Source organism: Phocoena phocoena, chromosome 13, assembly GCF_963924675.1.
Source record: "Phocoena phocoena chromosome 13, mPhoPho1.1, whole genome shotgun sequence".
NCBI classification, from domain to species: domain Eukaryota; kingdom Metazoa; phylum Chordata; class Mammalia; order Artiodactyla; family Phocoenidae; genus Phocoena; species Phocoena phocoena.
The window spans coordinates 56,547,948-56,557,234 of record NC_089231.1 but is presented as its reverse complement, the minus strand read 5'-3'; the positions used below and the strand labels follow the sequence as shown (position 1 = coordinate 56,557,234).

General features: G+C 39.0%; 1 pseudogene; it reads left to right on the top strand.

Annotated features, from left to right (window-relative positions):
- Window positions 1-5,180: 5,180 nt before the first annotated feature.
- Window positions 5,181-5,598, top strand: LOC136133110 (large ribosomal subunit protein eL28 pseudogene; annotated as a pseudogene).
- Window positions 5,599-9,287: the final 3,689 nt, after the last annotated feature.

Here is a 9,287-nt window from a genome sequence, read left to right as displayed (position 1 = left end):
AACAACCTATTAATAGAGCAAGAGATCAGATAAATTTTTTCTGTAATTAATGTTGCATTCTTGACCAGTGGCATCTGTATATGTGTTGGTGGCAGGAATTCTGGGGGCAGTCTTTGGGTTTTATGTGCAATCTTTTTTCTCTTTCTGAAACTAATGAGTAAAATTAATAAGCCTGAGTATGACTAAAGGAATCCTTGATTTTAGTAATACTGTATTCTAAAATTTTGAGCTAACTCCATAGTAAACTCCAAATATTTTAAAAAATATTTATTGATACCTACTATTAATAATGGATGCATGAGTCAGTCTTCAATTACATAGAAAAGTAGCCATGTATTTGCATTCACAGTGCTTATAGCCTGTTCCCTTCTGACTTGTATATTTTATGTGCTTTTAACGTTAAGAGTAGTAATGTTCTACTCTTCTGTCTTCTCAGTTGAATATATTAGTTATGGTTCAAACACTTTCTGTATCACTCACGGACCTGGCAGGAAGTCAGGTGCACTCAGATGGTTTAAATGAAGAAAGGTTTTTAAGGAAAGGTCGACTTACGGAGTGGTTGGCAGGACTAAGGAAACAAACAAAAGATGTTGAAGCGCCAGAGAATAGCAACAGTAGGAAGAAGTTATATCTGTTAAAAGCTAAGAAACAAGGGGATGAACCCAAGAGAGCTAGAGCCCTAAACGAGATCATTTGGTAGATGTGATAGTCTTCAGAAGTTATAATTATCCCTGAAAAGCTTTGCCACAGCAGTGAATATGCAGGGAGGAAATATCTCAATCTCTCCCACCCTACCTGCATCCTGCAGATGCCTCTTACAGGCATTTTCCAATCAGAAGTTAGTGTAACAATATGTCCTAGAGATCAGCCACCCAGGTCTGCAGAGCAGAGAAGTATGGAGATCTTGGAAAAGGAATGATGGAGAAAAACCAGCATACCTCCATATGAAAATGCTTTTTCGGTAGCAGGCCTTCTGCTCTTCTTAGGTCATACTTAAAATGAACTTAAATATGAGGAAAAATTAGTAGTTGTTTGAAATTTTATTCAAATATTAATATAAATTGAATTACAATATCCCTGAATGTGGCACGTTTCTTCTCAAAGGTAATATCAGACAATAAATAAGTAATAAAAAGTAACTGATAACCTTGAAATTAATTTATGTATGTGTTGACCATACAATAAACAAACCCCAGTGGGTGGCCTCTTCAGGACCATGGACAGATCTTGCCTGGCTGTTCTGTAGTCCTCAACAGTATCTTGTGCTTCGGCTACTTCCCTAGCTAAAACTTCCCAAGTTGTACTGAAATGACTGAAGCTGTTATCTGACTGATTTTATAAAGATGTTATGAGATTACAGCTAAAAACTTAGTTTAAATGATTAGGCACTTTGTTGTAGAAATTTTCCCTCGTACGGCAGGATCTACGCGTGTCTGCTGTGATGACTCTCTTAAGACTAGTCGTGTCCTCTGTAGAAGCTGTGAAGGGTGATGTTTTGTGTCACAGAGCAGGATGCCAGAAGAAGTTAGTATTTTACCACTGCAGCTTCAAGAAGATTTGCATTTCTGGTGCAGTAATGTAATAATTCAGAGTAGCTTTTAGAACTGCAGTAATGCCTTTACATAGCAAGTGACCTTCAACTGTTGTTACATAATCCTAAGATTTATTAAAATCATTATAGATAATGAAATTCCAGATGACCTCACTAATCACATTTTTCCAACTATATCAAGTAGATCATTTCCTTTATTATTTATTATAAATTCATTTATTTATTTTTGGCTGCATTGCGTCTTTGTTGCCGCGCGTGGGCTTTCTCTAGGTGCGGCGAGCAGGGGCTACTCTTCGTTGTGGTGCGAGGGCTTCTCATTGTGGTGGCTTCTCTTGTTGTGGAGCACGGGCTCTAGGCACGCGGGCTTCAGAAGTTTTGGCTCACGGGCTCTAGAGCGGAAGCTCAGTAGTTGTGGCGCACGGGCTTAGTTGCTCCGCGGCATGTGGGATCTTCCCCTACCAGGGCTCGAACCCGTGACCCCTGCGTTGGCAGGCGGATTCTTAACCACTGCGCCACCAGGGAAGCCCTATCATTTCCTTTAAAACAAAATATATTACTGTGGTTTTTTTGCACTTAGCTCATCTTGTCCAGATGTCAGAAGCACCCACTAATACCTCAGAAGGCTGCAACTATTTTGGTGCAGAATTATAGACTAAGCCACTAAACTAAAGGGTTTCAAAACATGGATCAGCTCTTGGAATGCATCTGTAGTTTAGGAAACGTGAGGAATAGTGAACTAGGCTGGTCTTACTTTCTAATGAATTATAGATTTTACTTCTCCATAAACATGTTTCATACTCAGCTGGAGATAAGAAAACGCATTTTTATATTTTTATTAAATATTAGTTAAAGCAATATTTATAAAACATCTGTAGGGTATAAAGAAAAACAGTATACTAAATACGTAACCTACCCACAGTTTTAAAAGAAAACGGTAACAGTATCCTGAATATGTATCATTCCCTTGATAGTCTTTGTCACTTCATTCTTGAATTATGTCCTTTCATTTTCCTTCTATATTTCAAAATTAGACATTATGGTATTATTCAGTAAATGTTTGTATAGATTTACCCACATATTTGCCACTCTCCTGTCCTGCATTATTCTTGCATCTCAGATTTCCATCTGGTATCATTTTTCTTCTGCCTAAAGTATATCTTTTGGGATTCTCTTTAGAGAGGAGCCACTGGTACTACATGCTCTTCAGTTTTTAATTTAGGTGAAAAAGTCTCTAATTCTATTTCATTCTTGAAAGATCTTTTCATTGAATGTACAATTCTAGGTTGAGAGTGTTTGTTGCAGCCTCTTAAATATACTATTCCACTAACTTCTGGCTTTCTCTGTCAGTTCTAAGAAGTCAGCTGCCTGACTATAGTCAATCCTCGAATGAAAAACACCTTTTCTTTTCACTTTAAACATTGTATCTTTATCTGCAGTTTCACCCTGATATGTATAATTGTTATTTTTTAAATTTATCACGCTTGGAATTTTTGCACCTTCTCAAAGCTACTGTAAGAGTCAAAAACAGACGTGGGCTCTGTCTTATGAAACTTGTGAGGAAATGAGAGAAAATGAAATAAACTCTAGACACAAACCTGATTTTGGATATATTGAATGTGATGCTTCTTGAAAGTATTTAAGTGGAGGTACAAAGTAGACAATAGATATATTCTGTATATATATAAACTCAGAAACTCAGAGAAATTTGGATTGAACATATAAGTTTGGACATCAGGTAGACAAAGGAAGAAAATAATATCATAGATCTGTTGAGACTTTTTAAGAAAATAATGTAGAGTGAGAAGGGATGAAGTCTTAGGATAGATCTTGAGAAATTCCAGTATTCGATGGCTGAGGAAATGGGGACTGAGGACTGAGAGGAAGCAACAAGGGACTAGGGAGAAGTCAGGAAGAGTCTATGTTTGCAGATTGCAATACAATCTTTAAATGAGATAGTCCTGAAATCAGACTTAAGTGGGTCAAGGGTAATGGAGAGAGAGAAAATGGAGGCAAGAAGTCATGTACAAGTCAATGTAGGCTAAAGTATGAGGCAATAAAGAACAGCTTTGAAATTTCAATGGGCATATGATTGCAAAGGTTGACTTGGTGCTCAGCCAGTATCCATTGTGGATTAACATCAGCCCTTCTGATGTCCTGAATCATTCAGAACCAGAATGAAGTGAGAGCCATTATCTGGGACATTATTGGTCTCATAGTGGTTAAAAAAAAAAAAAAAAAAAAAAAGTGGCAGGACCATGCAGTTACTCTAAAAGCTTCTTCTTAGAAGTGGCACATATCACTCTCACATATAATTTCATTAACTAAAGGAAGTTACATGGCCAGACCTAATGTGAATGGGGGTAGCAATGGGGAGGGGATATTTTAATTAAATATACAATCTAATATGGTTAAGGTCTCATAGAGAGATTTTTTTTTTCATTATTTTCATTGTAAATGAGGAGAATGGGAAATGAGCGGCCCTGTGAGTTGAGAGAATTTTTTAAGGGAGATAATTAATGATGTTTAACTATCATGGAGGTGAATCTAGCTGTAAGAGAATTATTGACCATATTGGGAGAATAGGGTCTGGTTGATATTTTGAGGTTTCCAAGAAATAGAATCCAATTGAGGAAGGGTAGCCCTGGTCCTAGATAGGAAGACCTTCTCCCTCACTAATGAAATAAGTTTTAAAGAAGGGATAAGAGCTCCTCTAAATAGATTTGTAGGTTTGTTAGAGGGTACTAGATAGAATTCCAATATGTATGATGGTTTCTCTTTGCTCTGTGAAGTAGAACACGAGAAATATACTAAGACAATGGAGAAAAGTAAGGAAGGTGTCCTAGGTCGGAGAAAGCTAGGAATATAGAGAAATTCTTCAACTTGATAAAGAACATCTACAGACATCCTACAACTAACGTTATACTTAATGGTGAGAAACTAGAAGCTTTTCCCTCTAAGATCAAGAGCAAGGCAACAATGTCCCGTATCACCACTCCCATTCAACACTGTACTGGAAGTCCTAGCTAATGCGATAAGACTAAAAAGGAAATAAAATTTGTACAGCTTGAGGAAGATGAAATAAAGCTGTGTGTTCACAGATGACATGATTGTCTATGTAGAAAAAGAACTGACAGAAACACTAGTGGAACTAATATGCAATTATATGAAGGTTACAGGGCACAAAATTAATATACAAAAGTCAATTTTTCTTATATACCATCGATGAACCACTGGAATTCGAAACTAAAAACACAGTAACATTTACATTATTAGCACCAAAAAATTAAAATACTTAAATGTAAATCTAAAAAATATGTACAGGATCTGTATGAGGAAAACTACAAACTCTGATGAAAGAAATCAAAGAAGATCTAAATAGGTGGATATTCCATGTCCATGGATAGGAAGAGTCACTATGATTAAGGTGTCAATCCTTCCTCATTTAATCAGTAGATTTAACAGAATCTGAATAAAATTCCCAGCAAGCTTTTCGGCACTGTCAACCAAATGATTCTGAAGTATGTATGGAAAGGCAGAAGGCCAAGAAGAGCCAATCTAATAATAAAGAAAAAGAACAAAGCCAGAGGCCTTGCCGTCTCTGGCTGCCGCCAGGAGAGGAGCTGCTGCTATGTCCGCGCATCTGCAGTAGATCGTCATGAGGACCTGCTGCAGCTTCTTGGTCAAGAGGAACAAGCAGGCGTACAGCACCGAACCCAATAACCTCAAGGCTCCCAACTCCTTCCGCTACCACGGGCTCATTCACCGCAAGACTGTGGGCGTGGAGATGGCGGCGGACGGCAAAGGGATCGTGGTGGTCAGGAAGCGGAGATCCGGCCAGGGAAAGCCCCCCACTTCCTATGTGCGGATCACCATCAACGAGAATGCCCAGGCCACCCTCAGCAGCAACCGACACGTGATCCGAAAGAACAGGTACCGCCCAGATTTGCGCATGGCCGCCATCCGCAGAGCCAGCCGCCATACTGCACAGCCAGAAGAAGCCTGTGACGGTGAAGAGGAAGTGGACCCGCCCCACCAAGAGCTCCTGAGCGATGTACCCCCTTACCCCATGCAATAAAACTGTCAGCTGACATGCCGCAAAGAAAAAAAAACAAAAACAAAAACCCAGAGAACCGACAACTAATACTACTTGACTTCAAGATTTAATATAAAGCTACAGTTAGTAAGATGGCACGGTAGTGGTGAAAGAATGGAAATAATACATCAGTGGAATAGAGAGTCCAGAAATAGACTCATACATTTATAATCAACTGATGTTTTACAAGGGAGAAAAGGCAATTCAATGGAGAAAGGATTGACTTTTCAACAAATGGTGTCTGAACAATTGGACATTCATATACAAAAATAATTTATACAGACTTTATTACACTTTTCACAAAGATGAAATCAAAATGGATCATAGACAAAAATGTAAATCACAAATCTATCAAACTTCGAGAAGATAGCAAGAGAATAAGCTAGGTGACCTTGGGTCTGACGGTGAATTTTTAGATACAGTACCAAAAGCAGCATCTATGAAAGAAAATATTAAGTTGGGATTTACTAAAATGAAAAACTTGTGCTCTGCGGAAGACACTGTCAAGAGAAACAGAAGAAAAGCCACAGACTGACTGGGAGAAAATATTTGCAAAAGACATATCTAAAGAACTGCTATCCAAAATATCCAAAGAGCTCTTAAAACCCAACAGTAGGAAAACACACAGACACACACACACACACACACACACACACTCATTAAAAAGTGAGGAAAAGACTTGAACAGATACTTCATGAAAGCAGATATGCAGATGGCAAATAACCTTAAAAAAAAGATGCTCCATATCTTATATCATCCCTTAGGGAAATGCAAATTAAAACAACAGTTACCACTACGTCTTAAAATGCCCCAAATCCAGAACACTAACAACACCAAATGCTGGCAAGGATATGGAACAATATAAACAATTGTCCATTGCTAGTGGGGATGCGAAGTGGTACAGCCAATTTGAAAGACAATTGGGCAGTTTTTTAATAAAAATAAACATTTTAAGCTACGATCCAGCAGTTGTGCTCCTTGGTTTTTACCCAAATGAGTAGAAAACTAATGTCCACACAAAAACCTGCCACAGATACTTACAGCAGCTTTGTTAATAATTGCCAAAACTAGGAAGCAATCAATATGTCCTTCAGTAGTGAATGGATAAATAAATGGTAGTATATCCAGACAATAAAATAATATTCAGTACTAAAAATATATGAGCTATTAAGCCATGAAAAGACATGGAGGAACAGGGCTTCCCTGGTGGCACACTGGTTAAGAATCAGCCTGCCAGTGCAGGGGACACAGGTTCGAGCCCTGGTCCAGGAAGATCCCACATGCCGTGGAGCAACTAAGCCCGTGCACCACAGCTACTGAGCCTGCGCTCTAGAGCCTGCGAGCCACAACTACTGAGCCTGAGTGCCACACCTACTGAAGCCTGCACACCTGGAGCCTGTGCTCCGCAACAAGAGAAGCCACTGCAGTGAGGAGCCCTTACACCACAATGAAGAGTAGCCCCTGCTCACCGCAACCAAAGAAAGTCCGCGCGCAGCAGTGAAGACCGAACACAGCCAAAAATAAATAAATAAATAAAATGTTTTTAAAGATATGGAGGAACATTAAATACATATTACTAAGTCAAAGAAGCCAGTCTGAAAAGGCTACATAGTGTATAATTCCAATTATCGTTGGCTCTTGAACAAAGCAGGGGTTAGAGTTGATCCTCTATGAAGTCGGAAATCTGTGTATAACATAGTTGGTCCTCCATATATACAGTTCCTCCCTCTATATCTGCAGTTCCATATCCATGGATTCAGCCAATGGTGGATCATGTAGTGCTGTAGTATTTACTATTGAAAAAAATCTGTGTGTAAGTGGACCCACTCACTTCAAACCTGTGTTGTCCAAGGGTCAACTGTATATGATGTTCTCGAAAAGGCAAAGCTGTGGAGACCGTAAAAAAGATCAGTGGTTGATAGGTATTCCTGGGGAGTGAGGGAAGAATGAATAATACGGATCACAGACAATATTTAGGGCAGTGGAACTATTCTGCATGATACTGTAATGGTGGATGCATGCCATCAGACATTTGTCAAAACCCATAGACTGTACAACTCAAAGAGTGAACCCTAAAGCAAACTATGGGCTTTCATTAATAATAATATGTCAGTATTGGTTCATCAACTGTAACAAATGGATGGACCATACTAATACAAGAGGTTAATAATAGGGGAAACCGTAGAGGGTGAGAAGGGTATATGGGGACTTTCTATAGTTTCCGTTGAAGTTTTCTACGAACCTTAAACTGTTCTAACAATAAAGTCTATTAATATAAAACATCGATATTAAGCTAATTCCTTAACCCGACCCTTTGGAGGAATCAGATAGATGTTATCTACGCTTAAGGGTTTTGTACTTTTCTCAAAAACCAAAGCCTACGATGATAGATGCAAGGTACAGCCACAGACTCATTCATTGTATGTACTAAGCTATGATATATTTATTAACGCTTAGACAAATAAACATGAATGTGTCTAGAGATGTGTTTCTGTATGCCATGCACATGTCTCTCCTAAGCATTCAAAATATTATTTAAATAGTTTGTGAATATGGTTAAAATCAGGAAGAAAAGTAAAGAGAAAAAGAGGGCAACTAATTTAACATCAGTTGATAAGAGGTACTGAATTTGCAGGAAGCAATGTGTTCTAAAATTGCTCCATGCTTACTCCTTTGCATCTTTCCTCCATTGGTGTAAACCTTGACACGTTCCAGTGAATTCCCAATGTCCCTCCTCCTTCCAAAACCTATTCCTCCTCAGACTTTTGGTGAGGAAAAGCTACACTGACCTGAAGAGAAGCTGCCGTGCCAGTGATGCGATGTTTTACCTTTGCTGTGGAAACTGCATTAATGCTTGTTTTAAGGACACACCGAGCCTTTATTTGTGTGTTTAATATCTGCAGACATCCTTGGCAGAGAGAGGACGCTCCACATTAGAGTTGATCCTCCTCACTTTTGGCCGGTAAATGAGCCAATCTGTTTTGATGAAGAGGCGGGTCAGGGAAATGTCCCTTTTACTTGCCACACAGAACCAGAAATTCTGACTGAAATATCAGAGTGGTGGCTTTGCTTCCGAGAGTATTTACTTTTAAGGTTCATTTGCTAAGTCAATTCAATGAAAGCACAGCAGTGAAGTCAGCTGAAACCTGGATTGTACGAACGTATTGAATACAAAGGAAGAGACTGTTTGCCCTCTTCAGTATCTGTTCATGTGTTAACTCTTTGTCTTGAAAATCTTGGAAGTTGTATGAATTTATCTTTGAATATTGACATAGGTCATTGGCAACCACATATATGCTATGTTAACTAGCATTTTGTCCCACGTAGCCTTTATTTTAAGATATTTCATTGTGATCTCTCTCAGTTGATGCACATCTAGATAACATCATTGTGTTTTCACATTGAAGTTTTTTTAAAAAAAATCTAAGGGTGCTATTTAACTGTAGACAATAAAAATTTATGGGGGGCTTCCCTGGTGATGCAGTGGTTAAGAATCCTCCTGCCAACTCAGGGGACACAGGTTCGAGCCCTGGTCCGGGAAGATCGCACATGCTATGGAGCAGCTAGGCCTGTGCACCACAACTACTGAGCCTGTGCTCTAGAGCCTGTGAGCCACAACTACTGAGCCCACATGCCACAACT